This window comes from Cydia pomonella, chromosome 17, assembly GCF_033807575.1.
Source record: "Cydia pomonella isolate Wapato2018A chromosome 17, ilCydPomo1, whole genome shotgun sequence".
Taxonomy (NCBI): domain Eukaryota; kingdom Metazoa; phylum Arthropoda; class Insecta; order Lepidoptera; family Tortricidae; genus Cydia; species Cydia pomonella.
In genome coordinates, this window is record NC_084719.1 from 4,655,513 (window position 1) to 4,683,127 (window position 27,615).

The window sequence follows — 27,615 nt, forward strand, 5'->3', positions numbered from 1 at the left end:
TGGAGCGGCACAATCTTCTCCAGTGTCTTATCAAGCATACTGTCCAACACCTTACTTACTATGGTAGCCAATGAGATGGGTCTATATTATGCTATTATTAAAGGGCTGTCACAATAGATCACGACCTGGTCGACGTGGCACTCAAAGGCCCGAAACCCCAATAATAATAATAATAATAATAGGCGTAGGGATGTGACGACCCCATCGCCCGCTGGTTTTACTAGTGCAATCAGTCAACGCAGGGCAGCTTGTGGCGAGCTGTTGGGGAGTAGCGACCTCACGTACCCGAGTGCTCCTGGGGAGTTCTGTTAGCCGCAAGGAGGGTGGGTGGGACAGGATTCTCTGCCTCTGGCTTGCCTTAGCCGGCCGGCCAGAGTGGAGTCGTTAGAGCTATAAGCTCCAGGGGTGGAAGTGAAAAATTGCATAAGACGCGAGTTGGCACAGTGGCTGCTCGCAGCCACTGGGTAGAAAGCGGCGTACACCTCTCGACACCCCTGAGCCCTCACACCGGTGTTGCCCTTGAGCCATCCTAGATGTCGCTTTTTGTGGGGGCCCATCTTGTGGGGGCGAGTTACCGTCTGCCGGAAATAAAATTGAATACCGTTTTATTAGGCAGGCGTCCGGTTTTTTATCCCATAGCCCAGTATTTAGTCCATCGCTTTCACCCAATAGCCCAGTTCATTTTAGATTCCATCAACCCTCAAATAGTCCTTACACCCTGACGGGTGCTGCCTCTGCGTGCGTCCCATGACACGGGCAAGGGCAGCATCCGCTAGGCGTACCCCTTACATTTCATTAAAGTGTCAAAAGGGCCTCTACGTGTTGGCTTCGGCTCCGCGCACGCCTCCCAAAGGTCCGGAGCACCATTGTTCCGTGATGGGAAAGACATACAATAATAATAATAATAACTTACGCGTAGCAATGTGTATATCGTTGTTGTGTTGTATTAACAGTAGGATTCGTGCATATAATTATTATATTTAAATAATCAACTCAAAAACATGACTTATGAAGAAAGACTTAAAGTGCTGAAGCTCACAACATTAAAAGATCGTCGAGAGCGCGGAGACCTGATTGAAACGTTTAAGATTCTGACGGGACACTACGATATAGACCAGTTTCAAGACCTGTACAAGCGCAATAGTAACACCCGTCTGCGAGGCCACCAATATAAGTTAATATCTGAACTGTCTAAAAACAACCCCCGTAGACATTTTCTCAGCAACAGAGTGGTCAAAGCGTGGAACAAACTACCAGAAGATGTGGTCTCAGCACTGAATGTTAATCAGTTTAAGAACAAACTAGACAAATACTCGTACTTAACCAGCGCAAAGAATACATTTTAAGTGAAGATCACTCAGATACAGGCAACTATCAGTTGTTTGAACTGCCTGCCTGATTAATAAATAATAATAATAATCTTATTAGAACCATATTTATTTATATTTGGCTATTAGAATTTAATTTGTTGCAGAAACGTATCTTTACTGTGCTACAACTAGCGATTTCCATCTTTCAATGCAATGAACCTACGAACAGCTGCAAAACTCTCCTGAATAATAAAACAAGCAAGCGTATCGGAGCCGACTTAATAAATAATAATTGAACAGTGTCATTACCTCAGTCATTAATAATGCTCAATAATTCGAGTATCGGATAATTAACTTTCAACACGCGATATTGAATACCTACGTGTCTTTATTAGTGTCCCATCGAAACCGGATTTCTTGCCAAAAGCAAATTTTTGAAAGACGTGAAAAAATCGTAGATTTTTATTTTTATTTTTAGACCTATGGACAATTAAACACCTATGATTCGTACAAGTTATAAAAAAAGGGCCAAACGTGTGTCGGCTCGGATCATGCCATAAGAAATTCTAATTTGAATTCACTTTTCATTATAATAGAAAAATAGCCGAACGCAATCCAAGAGTGCAACTTTTTTTATTTTGTAAGCCCAAAAGTTTCAGCAGTTTTTGGCCGAAACCGAATCTTTGGCCGAAACATGATTATTATGCCGAAACCTGCTGAACTTTCGAACAGCTGCAAAACTCTCCTGAATAATAAAACAGCAAGCAAGCGTCCCGGAGGCGACTTAATTCAATTTAATAGTTCAACAGCGTCATTACCTCACTCTCATTAATAATGCTCAGTAATTCGAGTATCGGGTCATTACGTGCCAACACGCGATATTGAATACCTACGTATTTTTATAACCACCTTTACTCTAAGTCTCAATGTCCTTTTAAAATGGCAAAATCAAATCGAATTATGAACTAGGTACAATGGAATAAAAGAAAACTGCAAAAATTACTCTCGGACTTATATTCCGTTTTTTTTTTCAGATTAGAATTTTTTCATCACACTTGCTCGAAAAAGGTCTTATTTCAAGCAGGTGTACTGAAGGACAAAGGCCTATTGTTCCCACGGGTCCCCTCCCTAGGGAGTTACGGCTTTTTTTTTTAATTATGTCACTTATCCATACAAACCAAGTAGGATAAATGAGTTTTACTATTAAAATAGTGACGTTTATAATTTAATATTTTTGTTTATGTTTAAAATTACATAATTCGATTAATTTAACAGTCATTTAAAATATTTTTACATAATTATTAATCGTGGCTGGCCTATAGGTCTGTGCCCTCGATGCTAACCTGTCAAGAAATTACAAAATGGCGGACGAATATTCGATATGTCACCGTATTTAAGAATTATTTCGATTAAATTTTAGTTTTTTCTTCGCAAGTGTGATGAAAAACATGGTGTGTAACTCCGGGGGTAAGAATATTGCAAACTCGGGTCTTTAATTCCAAAATAATCACACTCGTATCCACAATTTCACTTACCCCCCCCTCGTTGCACAATGTACTATAATAACCTCAAGAATAGTGGTACCTTTTTTCCTGCAACATTAAATCTGATTAACTATGCACTGAATTATAGTCTCGTTATGTTGCGTAAAATTCTAATCTTAAAAAAAGGTGTATAGGAGGATAACATGGAGGGCAGAGTCGTGGGTTTTTTTTTCTTTTTTATGTTCCCAATTTTTATTATAATACATATATTTACTTCACGGTCCCATTGTCATCAGGAGGTCAATTTAAACTTAAATTTTGATGTGAAAATGATATCTTAATGATGTCAAAAGCATAATTGTAACGACACTTAGCAGAAACCAATTAAATATTCTTAATTTTCGTTGAAGTATAGTGCGGTGTCATAGCACATAGCAAATATCAAATATCAAACATTTATTCAGCAAATAGGCCACAGGGGCACTTTTACATGTCCATTTTTACAAACAATAAAAATTACAAAAAACCATTACAAAAATATGAAATCGATGAAATAATAAACACTTTATTAGAGATGTATACTGTCTCTAAATGTCAAATTACACAAAAAATTAAAATAAAACCAACAAATACTAACATTCTTTAGAGATGTACCTACAAGTCTCTAAGTGTCAGAGATACAATATAAAAAAAGATATTAAATTATCCTTAGTGATGTAGAGGGTCTCCAAGGCTTGAATTCTTATATAAATAATTAAAAGACAAACAATTAAATCAGACAAGAACATTCGACGTGTTGCCTCCCTGTCACACTTACTTACGAATTTATAAGTGCGACAGAGAGGCTATACGACAAACGTGGTTTGCGGTAGTCTCTAATACATTGATGGAGATGGCAGCACGACCTAGATGTCTTTCGGAAAGATTAGCCTAATATTGCCATAGGCCGAGATGCGAGAAAGAAAGAAAGGGAGGCCATTGCCCAGCAATAGAACACAATAGGCTAACAAATAATAATTATTATTTCTCAACTAGGTTACCTACATACCGATACACCGATAATTGAATATCTAGTCACTGCTAGCACGCGACGAATGCCTACGCTCGTGTGTCCCGTGTCATTGGTCGCTTTTATACTTTACCGTGGACGTCTACGACACGATTTACAGTCACGATAAATTAGGGAACAAATGAGTTGAATTCCAACGGCTTGATTCGAACTTTAAGATACGTCAAATATTAGGTAGATATGATATAGATCGGATATGTCGATGTCAAAAGTGACGTTTTTGTTTGAAGAAACGTTACATGTCCGATCCATATCGTTACTGTCTAGTAATATTTGACATATGTTAAAGTTCGAATCGGGCCCCAACTGTCAGGAACAAAACGAATTTCAATAATCGTCGATGACATGTTTTTCTCACAATAGCAGCGACAACTGCTTGATGCTTTGCGCGATTATTCTCATTTATCGCGGTCGCAAACATCCACCGTCACCGTAAATTAAAATCGATTGTATCTTGGTGGAAAATCGTGTCGTTCACGTGACGTGACGTCCACGGTAAAGTATAAAAGCGCAATGCCAATGGTTGTGTGACTCGTGTGTCATTGGGTACACGTGTTATGACGGCTTATAGTCTATGGTAATATAATAATGCATGAAGACAAGTGTGCATTTGTCCAGTCATGTCATAATAGACAGGAACTAGTAAAATACAATTTGCAATTTGAAAAATCGTAGCCTTTTTTGATTACAATACTGACTGACCGACCAGATGGAATGACTGACCAGAAACCCATAGACCAGGAAATCCTTGTAAGGAAATGGTGATGGATCGGACACACGCTCCGTAGACCGAACAACCACCTGTCCAAGCATGGTCTCAACCAGTAGACGGTCAGGGCGGCCTCGTACGGTCACGTCTAAAAATATCGATACGAAAAAGTGCCAAAAATGTGTATACACGACTTTATTGCCCATATATTAAGGTAGCACATACATATTTTTGGCTTATTTTTACTGTATCACATGGAGGCGATCAGTTGAGGAAGCTGGCTCAACTGGACTCGGCTGGAAAGAGCTGGAAGTAGCCGCTCAGGATCACGCCAAATAGAAAATTCTTCTTCTAGCCCTTGGCCCTAATGAGGGATAACAGGATTACATCAATCAATCAATCCATTTTATAATTATTGCTATCTGGATTATGATATTATTTTTAGTCATTATTAGAAGTTATTTTCGAAAATCACAATATAGATTCATATAAATTGACATGAATGTAATTTGTAATGCAATCGTATATTGTGTAATAAATAAATCGGAATCTTTAAATTAAAGCACACAATCATAATACTTTGTTAAGAGCGCTGGTGGCCTAGCGGTAAGAGCGTGCGACTTGCAATCCGGAGGTCGCGGGTTCAAACCCCGGCTTGTACCAATGAGTTTTTAGGAACTTATGTACGAAATAACATTTGATATTTACCAGTGGCTTTTCGGTGAAGGAAAACATCATGGGGAAGCCGGACTAATCCCAAGAAGGCCTAGTTTACCCTCTGGGTTAGAAGGTCACATGACACTGGCAGTCGCTTTCGTAAAAAACTAGTGCCTACGCCAAATCTTGGGATTAGTTGCCAAGCGGACCCTAGGCTCCCATGAGCCGCGGCAAAATGTCGGGACAACGCGAGGAAGAAGAAGAATCATAATACTTTGTTCTATTTGCGAGTTCCTATAATTGCCTCTGTATCACTATTTAAAAAGTTTAATGTATCTCTTATAGCTGTCGGAACTCCTAGTATAAATAAATTAAATAAATACATTTCCAATAAAACTCCGAGGCTCCCACAAATCGATTCAACATGCACTAATTGCTCTCGGCTCTCATTTGTTTTAACAATTTACAAACATACGAGTATCCGCGAACCCGAAAGCGGTAATCAAATTTCATAGGAGCCGATTCTGTTTCACCAATTTGATATGGTTAAAATCTTATTTTGATACGACTTTGGTCCTTTTTGTCCAAATTTAAACGGACAATTCGCTCAGTCCATAATAAAAAAGAAAGGCAAACATCGAACTTGTAGCTGGTAGCTTATATATCTATTAAATTAAACATTATAAAAACCCCTGCTCTAAAAAAAAATTGTATAGCTAAGGACCACCGCAAGAAAACTCGCTATCACGTAAAAACACCGCATTGAAATCGGTCCATCCATTTGAGAGCTACGATGGATAAACAGATAGACAGTATCGAAACAGAACCCTATTTTTACGTTGGGGGTTAAAAATGAGTGCCTCCGATAATGATGTGTGTATAAAACAGACCCACTACTTTCTGCAAAAGGGTTCTCCAGAGAACTAGCGCAGTGCAGGTTAAAACAAGTACTCGGTCGCGTTTAGCGCACAAGTGCGCGAAGCGGGGTTGGAGGTTTTTGTTTTTAGGCCGTGCTTCGGAATTACGGCTGAAAATGCAAGCTTCCCCGCTTAATGCCGTGTCTTACTTAAATTTCACATTTTGGAAGGAAATAGTCTACTATTAGAGCGGTTTCGCACTACGTCCGATCCGAATCCAATCCGAACCCGTGAAAATATGATCCGTAGTGCTGTAGACGTAGAACTATTTCAGTGGTAAGTTACGCACTAGATCCGAAAGAAATAGGATGACGGAGATCGGATCTAGAGCGTAACTTACCTTAGAAATAGTTCTACGGCTACTACGGACCATATTTTCACGGGTTCAGATCGGATTCGGATCGGACGTAGTGCGAAACCGCTCTTACTGTGTGTATTAATGTTTCGATACTGTCTGACTTTCTCGACTCTTTTTAAGGGAAATAAATTTTATTAATTCTTTTCACTAATTGTTCAAATATAAAATATTCGAGCGATTAATACGAATAACATTCTTTGGTTTATATATAGCAGAAATAAAATAATCTAGAATTCTGAAATACAAAAGCTTTAGAAGTCCAACGGGGAGCTAAAAGGTAATTGGTGGTTGAATTAATAATTATTTGGGGAACATTTCTCTAATTTCAGCCGGCCGTTGTCGTTGGTTCTACAACTAAGTAGTAGAACTGACAACGAACAAGTAGTGCTGCTATCCGAAGGCCAGTCCTGACGGGATGATCAAATTGACCGATTTGATCAGAAAAGAAATTGGCGTCAATCTCCAATTTAATCACCAATTTTCGGTTTATGGTGAACTTTGAGGGCTCTAAATTTAAAAAAAAGCCTCCAAACGTGAATACTAGCGTAACTAATTTGTATTCTTGCATATGCACCTCCATTTTACAGGTAATATCGGTTATAATCGGCAGTCGAAATATGTGAGCAAAATTGGCGTTTGCGTCCGCACGGCCTGATTTGATCAGAAAATTTTATCAGATTTGCGAGAAATTGTTCCCGTCTGGACTGGCCTTTACTGGACAAAAGATATATTAAACACTGACAACATTTTATTTGGCCTTCGTCGTGTTGCGGGTTTTCAGTGGTACAGTCACGTCTGAAAATATCGGTACGAAAAATGTGCCAAAAATATATATACATATACACTACCTTAATATATGGGCAATAAAGTCGAGTATACATATTTTCGGCACTTTTTTCGTATCGATATTTTCAGACATGACCGTACAAATTTATTTTATTGGTAAGGAGATTCTTTGTTAACAAACGTTGAACGTCATGAAATGTCACCGATGTAAACAAGAATTTAATATTTCCCGATTAGAAACGATGTTTGCCACCGACGTAGTATAAAAAAAATGTTACTACAAAAATTCCAAAAAAGGATTGTCAATGTTGCAATAGTTATTTGTTTTACAAGGGGGCAAAGTTGTTGTTTAACCGCTCGTGCTAATACCAGTTGGTGTGATAAAATAGTTATTTGTGTCCCAAGGGAGGAAAAGTAGAAAATTGCGTGCCGCGTGTAAAATTGTTACCCGAGCCGAAGGCGAGGGTGGCAAACACGCGGGATGGAATGTCCTACGTTTCCTCCCTTGGTGCGAATACTATTTTTCTGCTCGACTTCAGCACAGCGGGAGCAAAGTTGACGCTTTCCCCTCGGAGGGCAGAAAAAATATTTTCAATAGGTACAATAAAAGGACGAAAGATACATTTTTTTACCATACAGTCATGACCTAATGACGTATGCACATTATTGTCTTAAGTAAGATGTAAAACACTATCTTTAGGGCCAAATAAAATCTTGCCAAGCTTCACCAAGTACTCATAAAACAGATTTTAGTTACATTTATAGGAAGATGCTGTTATTTATGAAACTTAACCAAACAGACAGCTTAACAGAGATTTCAAACTTAGAACAATTGTTTATTTTCTAAAGCGACATCGACAGGTGGACTTAAAGTGATCTATTAGTTTAGACTGAGTTGTTGTTCAATAAATAATAGTATTTTGTACAATCAAGCTTTTCAATTTCGTACCTTACTTAGGCAACTCAGCAAGATTCGTTGCCTAAACACGGTATTCGACTGAAAAGCTCTCTATTATATCACTATCGTTTACAATACTTTTTCTACGAGTCATCTAAAATAATACTTTTTTTCTACTATCAAACCTAAATAAAAAAATAAAAAAAATACCTAATCAAAATTTGTAAGTAGCTCCGTAGACATAAATGTAGTACTTATAAAAGAAGTGTTTTCTGTGGAAGAGCGGCGACACGTAATTAGTAATTTTTTATTATAGTTAACTACAGCGTATCGAAATGAATATTATAGTTGAGTTAGGAACCCATACATGAAAAGTTCGCATTTATACTTAAAGTTTGTTTACAGTCGACGAGTAGGAAATATACTTATACTATGTATTTATTTTAAAATTAAGTATTTTAGTGAGTAGAACGATCAATAAAAACTTGCATTAAGTAAATATTGTAATTCCAAAATGTGATCAAAATAAGCCGTTTCAGAGTTACCAGGTGACACATAAATCGAAATTTTGTTATCTGCCTCCTTATCGTTCGAATATGCAAGAGTGATAGAGAGGCAATACTTAACAATATTTCGAGTAAACAAACAATAGTAGCTCAGCCAATGACATAATTCACAGATAACAAAGTTGTATCTCTCTCACTTAGTTTGGTTTGTTTACATTCTTTGAATGTGCTATTGGAATGAAAAACATGCATACATACATATAATCACGCCTATTTCCCGAAGGGGCAGGCAGAGACCACGGATTTCCACTTGCTACGATCCTGACATACCTCTTTCGCTTCCTTCACTTTTATGACATTCCTCATACACGCTCGTCGGTTTAGGGTGCTCTTGACCTGGCCTTTCTTCAGGATTTCCCCAATTTGATCAGAGAAAGTCCGCCGAGGTCTACCCCTTCCAGCTCCCTCTTCTACTTCTCCCTTATACACTCTCTTTGTTAACCTTCTTTCACTCATTCTTTCCACGTGTCCAAACCATCTCAACATACCTTTCTCAATTTTTGTCACTACATCTTCGTTCAGTCCACACTTTTCCCTTATCACACTGTTCCTAATTCTGAATGAAAAACTACGGTAAATAATGAAGTTTCGATATTAAGCTCAACTCACATGTAACAACTTATGATTTTGATTTCATTTTGAACTCTGATGCTTGCGAAATAAAGTGAAATCTTGCATGAGACGCGCGCCAAACAGCAAGACAATTGTTAAGGTCGCATCTAAACCAGTTACACTGACCATATGCGTGAAGAATTATTTAACTCTTAGAACGCTTTACCTCATAAACACAATCATCACTCAAACGCCAAGATCCCGGGCGCAAGGGAGCTAATGAAAACCTTACTCGAAAGTGAGGTTACTTTGACAGCGTCCGCCATAACACCTATAGTTGTCCTTGGCGCTGTGGTCACGACTAGTAACGACGCCTTTAGGTTTTCTTGGCGTTCAATAGGTTAAATTAATTTACCATAGAAAAATAAAGTATTATTTTAGTCGAACAAAGTACTTAAATCCATCTTGAAGCTGGAAAACTGAAAATTATCAGAGAAAATATTATTTATTCCCTTATCAAAGTTTTTCAACTGGAAACAAGGTTCTTTTAAAAACGGTCTCGGTGGATTTACCCGTCAGATACTTAAAACTGAATATACGAGTACAGTTTATAAAGATGTAAACGATTTCCAACCTTAATCCAATGAGATAATGCAAAAAGTGTGTACATTATAATGAATTCGTTTGTACAAAGGAGTCCTAGACGATGGTCCAATTATTTCTGAATAACTCGCTTATATTTTCTGTTGAAATATAAAGTTTGGAGTACATGTAAAGAGCCTAAATTAGCTTCTGCTTTATTTTCTGGTACAGTCGAGTTCATAAATAATATGTATACATTTTTCACCCTTTTGTAATAATCCTTTGCAATAGGGTGAAAAATGTATACATATTATTTATGAACTATGGTGAGGGTGAAAAAATATGTAGGTACATATTTATGAACTCAATTGTACCTACATATAATCACCAGCAATTATTGTACAATCAAACATTCAAAAATATATGACACGCTTTTAAAAATAATATAATTATTGAAAGTTTTACCTGTGGAGAAGACCGTCTAAGAGAAAACCGTTTACAAGGTCATTCGCGTTGTATACAGAGTCCAATTACAGAAGGTTATTCATGAAAGGAAAGGAAAAGGATAGCTCTTCCATTCTGATTGTCTGTGCGACGTGTTCAGAACGCCTCCTAAGTGACGTCACAGACGGCTGATTGCCTCCGAAATTGAAGATTGGCGACGAACAACAACAACCAACGACAATCATTCAAAATCGATTAAACGACAAACACGATCTGTAACTTAATAATAGTTAAAAAAAACTGTACGTAAGTTTAAATAAAATGTCTTCATTGAAGTTTAACTTAGGTATCCCAGCACTACCTGAAAGGATCCTAGGTCTAAACACACGTACGTAAGATCAGGTGGGATAAGGGAAACATACTTTATTTTCCTCGTCGTAAGAGAAACCGTATGAGGAAAGTCGTTCTACGTAAGTATTTTTAAGTAAATTTTATTTATGAATTTTTTTTTGTTTGCGATAATCTTACACAAATTCGACCTAGCCCCAAACTAAACAAAGCTTGTACTATGGGTACTAGGCGACGATATAAGTACGTATATTATATACATAAAAAACACCCATTACTCAGGAACAAATACATATCTGTGTTCATCACACAAATAAATGTCCTTACCGGAATTCGAACCCGGAACCATCGGCTTCATAGGAAGGGTCACTACCCACTAGGCCAGACCGCTCGTTTGAGTATTATCATTTAATTGAAGTAGAAGTATCTTTAACTGCTTCATTTCCCTACAAAGTGTCCATCTTCGCCCATAGTTCCTCTTATCCCACCTGACCTTATACAAATACGAGAACTTTGCCCTGATGTCGGTCTTTCCTGCAATAAATTCACAGTTTTCTCCACATTTGACCTTGCATTGGAACCTGGATAGTTGAAATCTCAAGGGACCGGCAGTTTTGTGTCAATTAATCTATTTAAGAGGGCCTTTGCGAACCTAACGAAATAACGGTACTTTTTCTATAAACTTTCCATCTAGGGAGAAACCGGTATCCATGAACTACATCTTAACAAATCGCTTCAGTAGGTTTAAAGGTTGCGCTTTTAAAAAACGCAAATTAAGAAAATAGTCAAACATAGACATAGTAATAGACAAGTTCATTGTGTCAATAACATGTGTACTAAAAAAATATGCAGAATGGAAAATATTTAGAAGTGTAAAAAAGTTCTCTTTTTTTGTGGACAAGTATGTGGTGCTGGTATATTTCCCTCTTACGCAGGTCGTAAAAAAATCTAAGTACCTACTTAGAAGCTATTTTAAACCATACAAGACACCGGATTGCCACCGCGTACACATTTTCCAGACTAGGTACGCCGCAAGATTATGTATTGTGACATTAGTCATATCGCCGCAACCTTTTGCCCCAAATGTAGCAGTTGTCATTTTAATTCCTTATCTGCATTTATGCCGGGCTGGATATCTGGGCCACGAGTACAGATCGCCTCAATTTCAAGGAGTATTTATTATAGCTAGGGATATATTGTACTTAAACATAGATCGTTCCGTCTGATTAGTCTGGCGAATGTGTCTTGCGGATTTGTATACAATGATATTATATCTATTATGGCTTACCTTAACATAACAAGCGAAAAATGCTTCATCGAACGTCACGGCAGCACAATCTCATTATATTTTATTGTTTATATACGCAAAAGGCGTAAAAAAGATGCCATAATTAAAAGATTACCTAAGTAAAAAAGGGACGACCAGTGTTTGTTACTTGGGTAAATATTGACAAACGACTTAATAATCAAAGGCTCGTTAAATTGTAATATGAATAGGTAAGACATTAAGTGTAATTGAAAGGAGATTAATTATTCATACGTGGCCCCCGGCGGAACTTGTATCTAAGTTGTTCTTAGTTGTTGTTAGTTCACTAACAAGGTAGCTCGTGTAAAACGATGGTTTGTTTTGTTACCGCCAAACAGGAACGGAACACACTATGAATTATGCTTACCTTTACATATAATATATACTTTGTATGCCTCAAAAATAAAGAAACGCAGTTTCTATTTTTACATATATGTAAAGAAAATCGTGACACCTATTTTCTTAATGTTAACCTGAACGCGTCTAGCTGTTTTAGCCATAGAGTTTACCAGCTGTCATGAATGACAGTTATGACATTGACATTCATGATTGGCAAAATATGAAAGGATTGTTCATTACTATAAAATAGATTTGATTGATTTTCTGTAAAAGAAATAACAAAACGCTTAATAGAGGCTTTAAATGTTGTTTCTTTTGTCTTTACAGGTAAATTACTTTGTACAAACAAATATTGTAGTAAATTAGATGTTATAAGTTCACTTTAAAAATAAATCTTTTGTCTTTACAGAGAAACGCAATTACGCCTTTGTTATATTCACAACAGTGAAATATTATTATAAAACAACATTTTCTGCAAATTATTTCAAGAAACATGGAGAAGTTAAGGTTTGATTTTGTTGTAAAATCTGCGACAGATGGAAAATCAAATCTCATGTGTATAACTTCAATTGCTACACCGGATGGAAAGATTTTTGGACTACCACCGGAATACCAGCCTGCGCATATGCATTCAGCAATTACAAATACTTCCAATTATGCGAAAATACGGAAGTCGTTAACTAAAAGACATCAAACAAGGAAAATTTGGATAACCTTGACGGAAGAGATATAAAAGTATACTTGGATGAAGAAGAAAACATACAGTTTAATGATATTTACCTAGAAGAAATTTTAGAAAAGAGTGTAGAATCTATACCGTGTGGCTCAAATGAAACAATGGAAAAACTGTTGGAAAAATTACTTGATGAGAAACAAAAGAAGTCGGAAACACAAAATTTAGGAAAAATTGCGAAGGATTTTATGATTAACAAATTTACCGGTAGAAATTCAAATGCTTACCAGTGGATTCAAGATTTTAATAAAGAATGTGAACGTTTCCAAATTAACGAAGACAGGAAAAAGATTGAAATTTTAAAATTTTTTTTAGAATATTCCAGTGTTGATTGGTACAGCTGTATGCTAATTAAATTTACAGTAGAATCAGAGTGGAGTAAATGGGAGAAAAACTTTTGTGAGACATTTGCAAACAAAGGATGGTCGCCCATTAGATATGCTCTTACCTTTAAGTACCAAACGGGATCATTACTCGAATATGCCTTAAAGAAAGAAAAACTGTTACTGGAAATAAGGAGATCAATTGACACTGGAACACTTATTGACCTTATAGCATTGGGTTTGCCCAATTACATAGCGGATAAAATTGATCGGGAAACTTTGCAACAGACAGAAGACCTGTATAATGAAATAGGAAAGTTGGAGCATATGGTAATAAAGAATAAGTATGATAAAAAGAGTTCTACATCATCTGATAGCAAATTAAAAAAAGGTGAAGAAAAAAAACCATGTCACATCTGCATCACTGAGAATAAAGGGACACGCTACCATCCCGAGGAAAATTGCTGGTTTAAAGGCAAAAATCAAAGAGCAGTTGTGAAAAGTGTGAATAATTCAGAATTGGAGGTTGAACTGAATAAGCAAAATCCAAAAAACTAGAAGTACCACCATTAATAAGTGTGAAGTTGCTAATAAATGATACTTTAAGTGTTTCTGGGATTTATGACCCAGGTTCAAATGTGTCATTAATAAATTCTAAATTATTAAAGATAAAAAATAAAGAAGATACAACTGATACAGACACGACAAACTTGAAAACTATTAATGGTGCGAAGAAAACAAATGGTGTGGTAACACTAAAAATAAAAATATTTAAGATTGAGACACAAATAGATATTTTTGTCATAGAAAATCTACCTTATGATTTTCTTATAGGTCTAGATTGTATAAAAAAATTCAAATTAATGCAAGATGACGAGTTAAACATTTTACAATATAATAGTCCCGAAGATAAAAAGAGGTTTCTAAACGGAGAAACTATAGAAAAAGAGGAGTTGAGAAGTAGTTTTTCAAATATATCTGATGTCAATATTCCTGATGTACTAGGCGACAAAGATGAAGATATTATTTGCTCCGAGATGGTTTTACATCAAGAGTCTGAAAGCAGGTATGAAGTTAATTTTAACGAACACATTGATTCAGATGAATTCGAAATGTCAGTAGATCATCTAGATTCATATCAACAAACAGAGATTGACAAATTAATCGCTAAATATAAATCAGTCTTTGCTAAAGATAAATATGACATTGGCAATGTACGCGATTATGAAGCTCATATAGACTTGATGGTGGATAAATACTGTAGCAAACGTCCATATAGGTGCAATACAGAAGACAGAAAAGAGATAGAAGGTCAGATATCAAAACTATTGAAGAACAATTTAATTGAAGAATCTTATAGCCCGTTTGCTGCCCCGGTGACTTTGGCATATAAAAAAGAAGATGGAAAGAAAACAAGGCTATGTGTGGATTTTAGAGAATTAAACAAGATTGTTGTTCCACAGTCACAACCATTCCCATTGATTGAGGATTTAATGGTGAAAACTGTAAACTGTAAGTACTTTTCAACTTTTGATGTTAATTCCGCATTTTGGTCAATACCTATAAAAATTCAAGATAGATACAAAACGGCATTTGTCACCCAAGAGGGTCATTTTGAATGGACGTGCCTCCCATATGGTTTAAAGACTGCTTCAGCTATTTTCCAAAGAATATTGAGTAACATCATAAGAAAACATAAACTTTCTGATTTTGCAGTAAATTTTTTAGATGACATTTTAATTTTTTCAAAAAGTTTCCAAGAACACATACAACATATATCTAGACTGCTCGAGGCAATACTAACAGAAGGTTTAAGACTGAAATTTTCTAAATGTAGTTTTGCTAAAAACCATGCTAAATATCTCGGTCATATAGTTGAGAACAATTCAGTCAGACCACTTAAAGACTACCTAACTGCAGTCAAAGATTTTCCAGTACCAAAAACAAAAAAAAATATACGCCAATTCCTGGGAAAAGTAAATTTTCACCATAAATTTATACCACATAGTGCAATTATTCTAGATCCGTTACATAACTTACTACGAAAAGATGTGAAATTTATATGGTCGCCAGCATGTCAAGAATCATTTGATAAAATAAAAGAATTGCTATGTTCAAAACCTATTCTGAAAATATTTGATCCTGAATTGCCAATAAACATCTATACGGATGCTAGCATCAGCGGAGTCGCAGCAATTTTAAAACAAACAGATAAGAAAGGAGACAGTAGGCCGGTGGCATACTTCTCAAAGAAATTAACTGATACTCAAAAAAGGAAAAAGGCCATATATCTGGAATGTCTTGCAATAAAGAAGCTGTTAAATATTGGCAGCACTGGCTTATGGGAAAAGAATTTATGGTATATTCTGATCACAAACCATTGGAAAATATGAATATCAAGGCTAGAACTGATGAGGAACTTGGTGATATGACTTATTATCTTTCCCAATATAATTTTAAAATAAAATACAATCCAGGAAAATCCAATCAAGAGGCAGACTGTTTAAGCAGAAATCCAGTCCTAGCGCCAGATGATAGTACTGATGACGTTATTAAAGTTGTACATCTAATAAACCTGGAAGATATAAAAAATGACCAATACAACAATAAAGACCTACAAAATGGGAAAACAAACATCATATTGGAAAACAAAATTTATTACAAAAAGAACAAATGTAGAAATAAAATCATACTATCAGAAGCGCTTAGCAAAACCCTCATCAAAGATATTCACAATACTTATTGCCACATTGGGAGAAGCCAAATGATAAATAAAATAACACCATTCTGTACAGCGAAAAATATTTTCACCAACATTAAGAAAATTTGTGATGAATGTGAAATATGTATAAAGAACAAGTCAAGGAGGAAATCAAAATATGGTTTAATGTCACATCTTGGTCCAGCAAGTCGTCCGTTTGAAATTGTATCTATTGATACCATCGGTGGATTTGGAGGATCACGGTCAACAAAAAAATACTTGCATCTTCTAGTTGATCATGTCACAAGATATGCATACATTTTGACATCTAAAAATCAAACGTCTGGTGATTTTATTAAACTAATACAATATGCAACTCAAAGTTATAATATTGATATGGTATTAACAGATCAATACCCCGGCATAAATTCTAGAGAATTTAAAGAATTTCTAAAAAATAAAAATATAAAAATGGTTTTTACAGCCGTAGATGCACCATTTTCTAATGGTCTTAATGAAAGGCTAAATCAAACTTTAGTCAATAAGATAATATGCACAATAAATGAAAGCACTAAGAAAACAGCCTGGACTACTGTTGCACAGAAATGTGTAGAAAAATATAATGAAACGGAACACACCGTCACGAAATTTACTCCGAAATACCTTTTAGAAGGCGAAAACATAAATATTTTGCCATCAGAATTAAAAACAAAAAGCTCAACAGAAGATCTGAGAAGAGATAGAAAATTGGCCTACAAAAACACAATAAGATCTCACAAATATAATAAAGAAAAATTCGACCGGCATAGAAAAGAACACAAATTTGAGATAGGAGACATGGTCTACGTAGAAAATGGGAATCGACTGAATAGGAAGAAGATGGATGAATTAAGAATTGGACCATTTAAGATTCTGAAAAAGATTTCTAGCTCCATCTATGAAGTTGATGCTGGACACAAGAAACTACAATCAAACCTTTACCACATTACAAAATTGTCTCCAGTGTCACTTAGTTCATAAATTAACAATTGCGTGATTGATTTCTCCATTGCAATTGTTTTCTTCTAGGAGGGAGATGTAAAGAAAATCGTGACACCTATTTTCTTAATGTTAACCTGAACGCGTCTAGCTGTTTTAGCCATAGAGTTTAACAGCTGTCATGAATGACAGTTATGACATTGACATTCATGATTGGCAAAATATGAAAGGATTGTTCATTACTATAAAATAGATTTGATTGATTTTCTGTAAAAGAAATAACAAAACCCTTAATAGAGGCTTTAAATGTTGTTTCTTTTGTCTTTACAGGTAAATTACTTTGTACAAACAAATATTGTAGTAAATTAGATGTTATAAGTTCACTTTAAAAATAAATCTTTTGTCTTTACAGAGAAACGCAATTACGCCTTTGTTTTATTCACAACAGTGAAATATTATTATATATATCAAAGGTAAATAAGAAATAAGGGAACCGATTCTTCCGATACCGTTTAGCAAGGTACGCACAATGCTGCTGGCACGTACAGGGAAACTACACACAGAACACTGGCTGAACCAGACTGGATGCAGACAGGCAAACGAAGCCATGCCTGGCATCAACGGAAAGCTCACAAGGGCGCTCCTGCAACTAGGGAAGGTCCGACTGAGTATGGTAACCAGTGTCATAACAGGTCATGGACTATTTAACAAACATCTTTTCATAACAGGTGTCACAGACAGTCCCCTGTGCCGAGTATGCATGGAGACAGAAGAAACAGCCTCTTACGTGGTGCTGGAATGCAGCGGAGTGGCCCCATACAGGGCAAAACATCTCGGATCCCCGAGAGACCTCCCTGAGGTCCTACTTAACATCAAAGGTTTGCTAGGATTCCTTGAGGAGTTGGGCTGGCAAGAATAGCCAACACTCCACCCCCACCCCCCACCCCCCTTTGTCGTCGAGTTGCGGAAAATCGCCCGTACTACAATACAATACAAGAAATAAGGTAAATCGCTGCTCTACCTGCACATGAACAGTGTCGTATTATATGAACACAAAAAACTGGTCAAGTGTCAGTCGGACTCGCCCACCGAGGGTTCCGTACAAATTTAACTTTTTTAAATTATTTTTTACAAATTTATAGTTTTCAGAATTTTCCCTGTACTTGCAGTAAGATAATTAACTGCCAAATTTTATAGTCCTAGGTCAACGGCAAGTACCCTACAAATTTTGATTCCCTTGGGTGTCAAAATATAAGTTTTTTGCTGCATAAATGACTGTATCTTTACGTTACGTTTACGTTAACATAGAAGTTTTGTATTTTCACATCTTCAAGGGACTGTTAATTTGAGTATATGGTTTTAATTTCAACTCAATACCTCTACGCGTTCCCGATATAAAGCGACTTGATAGACAAACGGACGGATCGACAACAAAGTGATCCTATAAGGGATCCGTTTTTTTCCTTTTGAGGTACGGAACCCTACAAATACTCAAAGATGACTAACATTCGGTCAGGATCATTATCATGTAGACAAGAAGTTAAACCCTTATTCACACGAGGCAATACTAAAATGATTAGTTGTTAACTGTGACGCGACCTAATTCGCAAATTTATACACGAGTTTTCGAAAAGTTGCGTCGTGTGAGCCGACCCTTAAATACACGTGCCAATGTGTTAGGTTTAGTGTCTGATCGAAGTTTCGGTATCTGTAGGTTTCGGAATAACAATAATGTTGTGGCATAAGTCTGGTTTATAAAACACTGTTCTCATAGTATAACTCTAAATATTATTTAAATTAATGCATTCTATGTGTTGTTGAAAACTGTTGCCTGAAGCAAAGTTTAGTCACAGCAGAATAATAATTGGTTTATTATTGCCGAGGACCGGGAAGGAAGGTAATTGGCTGAACAGGTAGCTGAGGTAGCCAGGGCGAGGCTTGCCGAGGCCGTCAAAAAAGCTGAGACAGGCAATTCCTATTTCCTATGCAGATTATTACACATATCCGATAAGAAAATAATATACATCACAATAATAACATTTAGCTACACGCCTGTATATAAATAATAAATAAATATTATAGGACATTATTACACAAATTGACTAAGTCCCACAGTAAGCTCAATAAGGCTTGTGTTGAGGGTACTCAGACAACGATATATATAATATATAAAAACTTAAATACATAGAAAACACCCATGACTCGAGAACAAATATCCATGATCATCACACGAATAAATGCCCTTACCAGGATTTGAACCCGAGACCATCGGCTTCGTAGGCAGGGTTACTACCCACTAGGCCAGACCGGTCGCCTGTAAATGTGGTGGTGTGAGGTATACGCGAATCATACATCGTGGGCTGGTAAAACTCGACAGGTGTTAACCACGCATTCCTGGGGTCATATGGAGTAAAAAATGTTCTGAGTTTTGGTTATATATGCCAAAAAATACGATTTCTGCATACGACACGTTATTCTTTTCTACAATTTGGCAAGAAAAAAAACATTACAACGAATAAGTAAAGTTTTTATTTATTTACAGAGAATAATTACGAGATTCCTTTAAAACTTTAATGTCTGTCAATAGGTATGTCTAAACCAAGGCACATAGTGACAGCGTCGCAGCCAAAAACGCGTTTTTCACTAAGTTATTACAGAAAAAAAATCACAACAAATGTCACTTTAATCTCTTAATGCGGTCAAGAATACACCTTTAAAATCTGTCGGGTTTTAACAGCCCACGGTGTATATTAATGCAAAAATCTGTGTATTTAAAGAGTTCTTTGCAATAATTAAGAGGAACTTTGACAACCACTTTTCCATACAAACGTAGTCCTCATTTTCGTCTCTGGGTACTGATAAACTTTAAACGACAAATATTTGCTAAAGATACGATATGGATCAGATATGATCAAAAGTGACGTTTCTTCAAACAAAAACGTTTGTATCTTTAGCGATTTTTTGACGTATCTTAAAGTTCGAATCGGGCCGTGAATGTGTATACATCAAATTGTATAAAAATATTAAAATTTCTATATATTATCCAGAGAGGAAGAAGAAGTCATCCCCTTTAGGAGACGCGGTCGCCTCCTTACCTCTTAAATTCCCCATTAATTCAAATTTAATTAAAAGTATTGCACTTTCTTTGTTTTGCATGCAAACATAAACGGTAAAAATATAAATAACTAAATAAGTATAAATATTATAGGACATTATTACACAAATTGACTAGGTCCCACAGTAAGCTCAATAAGGCTTGTGTTGAGGGTACTTAAACAACGATATATATAATATTTATAAATACTTAAATAGATAGAAAACACCCATGACTCAGGAACAAAATATCCATGCTCATCACACGAATAAATGCCCTTACCAGGATTTGAACCCGGGACCATCAGCTTCGCAGGGTCACTACCCACTAGGCCAAACCGGTCGTCAAAATATGACACTCGAAATTGGATAGAGTTAGACCAAAATAAGTCTGCAACGATTTTCAAAGCACACGCAGTGTTGTTGTGTTAGTGTGTTATTAATACGACATAATTTCATTGAATATTGACGTTTAAAATAATATTTGCACTGCGTGTGTTGTGAAAATCGTTGCAGACTTGTCTTGATCTGACTCCATAGCTCTTGAATAATATTGCTCCAAATACTAACATTGCTGTGCCTTGTTTCACCCAAAACATTCATTTTTACTTGGCGTTACCTAAAACATTCATTTTTACTTGGCGTGACCCAAAACATTCATTTTTACTTCGCGTCACCCAAAACATTCATTTTTACTTGGCGTCACACAAAACATTCATTTTTACTTGGCGTGACCCAAAACATTCATTTTTACTTGGCGTGACCCAAAACATTTATTTTTACTTGGCGTCACCCAAAACATTCATTTTTACTTGGCGTGACCCAAAACATTCATTTTTACTTGGCGTCACACAAAACATTCATTATTACTTGGCGTCACCCAAAACATTCATTTTTACTTGGCGTTACCTAAAACATTCTCATATACTTGGCGTCACCCAAAACATTCATTTTTACTTGGCGTGACCCAAACCATTCATTTTTACTTGGTGTCACCCAAAACATTCATTATTACTTGGCGTCACCCAAAACATTCATTTTTACTTGGCGTCACCCAAAACATTCATTATTACTTCGCGTCACCCAAAACATTCATTTTTACTTCGCGTCACCCAAAACATTCATTTTTACTTGGCGTCACCCAAAACCTTCATTTTTACTTCGCGTCACCCAAAACATTCATTTTTACTTCGCGTCACCCAAAACATTCATTTTTACTTGGCGTCACCCAAAACATTTTAACTTGCGAGGCTGTGCCGTACGCTGCACGTCAGCTGCATTCGTGACCCACAAATCGTCTCGCCGGAAGATCAGCGCTAACTTTCGGGTCAGCATTATGGTGAGACGAGCCCATTTCATGGTAAATAACGAGTAAATATTCTAACTTTCATTGTAATGTTACTATTGTATGTGTATTAAGCTTAAGTTTATCACGAAATAATAATGATTTAAGTATTTATCTTCATTAACTTTTATTATACAAATGACATTAAGTTATCATATAATTATTATAGATATAAAGTTATACAAACACAAAAATCTTAACCTAAACTGAACTAATATCCTAAATCTAACCGACACACAAAAACTAACCGCACAACTCGCCCCGCGCCCCTCCAGATGCAAAGGAGCCCATCACGCTCGCTGCGTTGCCAGGTTGAACGGCAATGGACAACCTCTGCATCAAAAACGACCCGGAGCGAGGGTCATGACCACACTCCCGCATGCGTCTGCCCACTTCCCCAATAAATGTCTTTGCCTCATCACACCAACAGCCCGTGGTTTCTACGGCAAGAGGGACAAATATGTAGTTCTCTAGCGCCGCGTACTTCGCCCGCTTTCGAACCGTCGTCATTCATTAACTTGTCCTCAATATATTAAAATAAACTCAAATAAATACCAAACCCACTACATAATTACATGCTTAAGTATTCAATTACGACACATACCACTTATACTCGTATCACTTGAGCATTAAGTGCTTTGCTTACTGCTTTCAATCGCTCTCCAGGGCTCCGCAAGTAAGTCATTACCAGAGTGAATCAAGTAATGTAACTTTACATGGACTTGCGTGGATTGTGCACAAAAAGCAAGATACACGTTACAAGGGTTAAGTCACCAGTTATTTTGAGTTTACAAAACGTCCCGCTTGGCGCGTTGTTTCTAAATCCCATACAAAATGAGACATAACGCAAACGCGTACGTCACGTCACGCTATCGAATAAATTTACACTAGGGGTTCAGGTTTCAATCGATCCCTAGGGCTACGCAAGTAAGTCATTACAAGAGTAAATAAAGTAATATACCTTTACATGGACTTGCGTGGATTGTGCACAAAAAGCAAGATAAACGTTACAAAGGTTAAGGGCTCATTTACACGGTGCGAAAACTCGCATGCGAGTTTCATTACATTGCGGTTTAGATCGGTCGGCCGAATTGGTCGTAACCTAATAGTCCGCAATGTAATTAAAATTGCATGCGAGTTCACGTGCCGTCTAAATCAGCCCTAAGTCACCAGCAATATCTTGCACAACAAGCTAGCAAAAATATAAGACAACCAACATTTCCCAAAAGAGAGTGCCATATTATATTCCACGCCTCAGAACAAAACCGGAACCCTTATTCCCAAATACACTGAAAGCCAATAAATACGAAACTCACTAATTACATGCTTACGTATTCAATTACGACACATACAACACTAAGTGCTTTGCTTACTGCTTTCAATCGCTCCCCCTAGGGCTACGCAAGTAAGTTATTAACAGAGTGAATCAAGTAATATACCTTAAAGCAAGATACACCTCACAAGGTTTAAGTCACCAGTAATAATATCTTGCACAACAAGCTAGCAAGAATATATGACATAAACAATTTTCCAACAAGAGAGTGCGATATAATTCCATACCTCAAAAAAAAAAAAAATAACGGAAAAGACACTCCAAAATACACCGAAAGCCAATAAATACGAAAGTCACTAATTACATACTTACGTATTCAATTACAACACATAACTTACATCGCTTGAGCACTAAGTGCCTTTGATTACCTATTGCTTTCACTCGCTCCCTAAGGCTACGCAAGTAAGAAGTCCTTACCAGAGTATACCGAGTACTCTACGTGGATAAGGATCGCCCACAAATAAGTGAAGGTGGATGCTCCAACTGCAAGGGTATTTTTTGGGTTCTGTACCTAAAGGGTAAAAACGGGACCCTATTACTAAGACTCCACTGTCCGTCTATCTGTCTGCCTGGCTGTATCTCATAAACCGTGATAGCTAGACAGTTGATGTAATTCTGTTGCCGCTATAACAAAAAACAGAATAAAATAAGTATATAAATGGGGCTCGTAAAAAAAAATCATTTAGCTGTCATTCACGCGTTCATTTCGCTCGGACTTGTCCGTACAAGTATTAGTACGAGCGATTCGCCCGCGCGAATGACTCATATAATACCAATATCATTCATATATTGGTTTGATGTCAGGTTAAGGTAAGTTCGAATTAGCCTGTTAGTCATTCTTTTTAGCACCTATATGATATCTATTTCAGTTTTTTTAAATATATAATTATAGTATAGGTTAACAAAGCTCCACAAACCCACATTTAGTTTGATTGTAGAGTCAGGTTTCAGCCTCACCTATGTGTTACGTGTTATCCCTATACTCTGTTATTACGCATCATTTACGCTTGCTTACTCGTACGTTAATGTTCTTTATTCAAATTGAACTTTACTCTAAGTAAATAAAGTTCGAATTCGCATGTATTTAAGAAGATGTGAGGTTGGCATAGTTAGCTTGGTAGTCAATTATGGATGTGTGGTACTTTGACCGTAATAAGTTACAGGTAGGTCGTCTGGGTATTATACGTCTGAATGTCTGTAGCAGTACCTATTCAGAGGGTGTTATTAGGTCATCTACTTTTTATTGCAGGTTTTTGTGTCCCAGAAGCAAGTAATTGTTTTTTAAATAATGTATTTTTTCAAATTGTATGTCAATATTAAGCACATTTTAATGCCGCACTAACGATGCCTTGGAACCAAAGTAAAACATAATTATAAGTAACAAAGTTGTCATTATAAGTAAATGGCTAGGGACAGTAACATAGTTGTATGTGTGCGTACTCCAGGCTATAAATATGTATATAAAAATTTGATACAGTTACCTGTTTCCGATATATATGTAAGTCGGGTGACTAGTCAATATTATGGAAGTATCGAGCTGATCTGATAATGGAAACAGGAGGTGGCCATAAAACAACGCAATCTTATTGTTTATGGTTTTTAGAATTGTCTCGATAAGTATTGTTGTCTGTAAAAAGAAAAGTACAGTCAGCGATAAAAGCTTGTACCAAACATGACATTTTTGCTAATAACTTACTTATATAGCCAGTTTGTAAATTAATATAAGTAGGTGCATGTGTGCCTATTAAGAATATTATCCACGAGTTAAATATCATTTTGTTTAACTGAATGGCACCGGAAATGCTCAATTTACTACCGACCTCTCTGCGAAGTGATATTAATTACCGTTAATAATTACCTCCATTTAACTCTGAGCGCAGAACAAATTATGTAAATTATTTGCTTTTGAAACGGTACATTCCAAGATACAACTACCCACATAAATCTTTCCGTATTTTTAAGTAAGTAAGTAAACACTTTATTGTAGGAGTATAAATGTGTAGTACAAAGACGAACTTATCCCTAAGAGGAATCTCTGCCATTCTGGTAACCTTACGTTTCGGTACATCGAAGCGGCTGCTAGCGGCCGCTATGGAGCTAAAAAGCATTCACCATTTTTCATTTGCAGTCTGCCTCTTTCGCACACATAAAAATGAGGGTTACGGGACTGAATTAAATTGGAGTCCAAGAGTAATTGCAAATAATGGAAACAAACGATTTTACCATCAATACTTCGTAAACTAGCGCTGTTCGACGACAATCATGATCTTTTCAATTTTTGATGTAATTAAGTAAGTAAGTAAGTAAATATTCTTTATTGCACCAACAATTATACATTTTACATACATGTAAAACTACAACTGAAATGAAATGAATTAAATATTTTATTTGTATATATTTTTTAAATGATATTTCGTACATAAGTTACGGAAAACTCATTGGTACGAGCCGGGGTTTGAACCCGCGACCTCCGGATTGCAAGTCGCACGCTCTTACCGCTAGGCCACCAGCGCTCATTAAATTACTTTTTATAAAATATAAAAATTATAATAAAAATATTTTATCGTATATCAGTTTCATGCATCGCCATCGAAGCCTTCAACCAGTCTGTATATCTGACCATTATACCACAAATAAAAAATAAACAGAAGGTCCGTTCCCGCCGTTCTTGAAAATACATACCTAAACTTGCCCGACTCACTAGGGTTGCTTCTGCATTAATTTCGAATTATAAAAAAGAGTAGGTAATATAAGTTTACAGACATACATACATCGATTCGTTTATACATACATCTTATCATGTTTACATTCCTTAGAGACTGCATTTTGACGTACATGACAGGAGGTACCTACGTAGTGGCGGGGACGTCAAGTGAACAACGCGCGCACAGCCCGACTAAGGTCTGCCTGAGAGTGCCCGAGAACGCCTGTAAATGTAACGTCTCGCTTCTTCCTCGCGTTGTCCCGGCATTTTGCCACGGCTCATGGGAGCCTGGGGTCCGCTTGACAACTAATCCCAAGATTTGGCGTAGGCACTAGTTTTTACGAAAGCGACTGCCATCTGACCTTCCAACCCAGAGGGTAAACTAGGCCTTGTTAGGATTAGTCCGGTTTCCTCACGATGTTTTCCTTCACCGAAAAGCGACTGGTAAATATCAAATGTTATTTCGTACATAAGTTCCGAAAAACTCATTGGTACGAGCCGGGGTTTGAACCCGCGACCTCCGGATTGCAAGTCGCACGCTCTTCCCGCTAGGCTACCAGCTAGGCTGTAATTGTAACGTCTGTGTGCGTAAATGTCACGTCTGTGTGCCTGCGGCGAAAATGGCACTTTGTACTGAGCGAACTCTCTGCTCAGGCGCGCGCCGCCGCTATTTACTTTGTAATAATAATTGTACTTAACTTGTTACCACCCTTTTAGTGAAACGGTACACCTATTAAGTTTCGTTTGGCATTAACGATTAAAGATTCCGATGTGCCTCAAGTAAAGGTTGAAAAGCAAGCGATTATCGTATTTCATTAACTCGATCGATTCTGATTTCAAAAATTGTTACGCTTTTGACATGACCTTGACCATCGTCTTGGTGATTAGCGCGTCGCGTACAACTTTCACTTGATTTCGCATGCATAAATCAGTGTGAGCGATATTCAAGGTTGTGCCAAAATAAGATCGTAATTGTAACAAGTTTTTAAATCCGAATCGGGCTCGGGGTGAGAATAAACAGCCATTAAGTTGAACATTAAGCCGTATTTTATAATATCTTGACAGGATTCAAAGCGGAATGCTTTTGTAGCTTTTTGGTGAACCTTAGGTGGTAATATTTGCGTTTGGAAGTCGATTTTTATACCTACTTTCTTACAAAAATTTTGGGGTATATATTTTTACAATCGTATCATATGCATAATATGTAATAATTTCAATCAGAAACAGATCAGAACCAGAAATTTATTGGTAAAACTCAACATTTTACATGTCATTTTTTCTTAACCTAGGTATAAATAAAAAAAAAAACTAAAAATAATTTAAATAATTCATTAAAATAATGGTTCGATGACCAAATAGGTACAATTATTATGCAATAGGCAGTTATTTATGTGAGTGGGTCAATGATATACCTAGTTCATTGAGTAATTTAATTTTCTCAAAAAATTCTTCAGTGGTGTAACAAGCCATGAGTAACAAAATATTTTTCAGTTTATTTTTAAAAATCAACAAGAAATCTTATCAAAAATCTCTAACATGTACTCGTATCTAGTATAATAGTTAGGCTGCATTTTGAATGAGGTGGAGATCAGTAGAGATGAGGAAACGCGCGGGAATAAACCAATAGAATCATTCTCGCGTTGTCCCGACATTTTGCCACGGCTCATGGGAGCCTGGAGTCCGCTTGGCAACTAATCAAGAATTGACGTAGACCCTAATTTTACGAAAGTGACTTCCATCTGACTTTCCAACACCGAGGGTAAATAAGGCCTTATTGGAAATTAGTCCGGTTTCCTCACGATGTTTTCCTTCACCGAAAAGCGATTGGTAAATATCAATAATGATATTTCGTACATAAGTACCGGAAAACTCATTGGTACGAGCTTGGGTTTGAACCCGCGACCTTCGGATTGCAAGTCGCACGCTCTGACCGCTAGGCCACCAGCGTTTTTAACCAATAGCTATGGGTAGTAATCCTCTTCTCTTCGCCGCTGGACAACCAATGCTATTGGTTGATTCCCGCGTGTCACCCCTCATCTCCTGAGTGAGGTGGGAAGCCACCTCAGTGGATAGGCGGCGT

General features: G+C 36.7%; 1 protein-coding gene and 1 long non-coding RNA gene across 2 annotated transcripts in view; one reads left to right on the forward strand and one right to left on the reverse strand.

Moving 5' to 3' along the window:
• LOC133526892 (integral membrane protein DGCR2/IDD-like) overlaps positions 1-27,615 on the reverse strand; it is an 83,872-nt gene that overhangs the window by 43,702 nt on the left and 12,555 nt on the right. The window lies entirely within an intron of this gene.
• On the forward strand, positions 12,413-13,347 carry LOC133526774 (uncharacterized). Its single transcript, XR_009800772.1, has 2 exons — positions 12,413-12,652; positions 12,735-13,347. It is a non-coding gene; the product is annotated as an uncharacterized LOC133526774 (long non-coding RNA).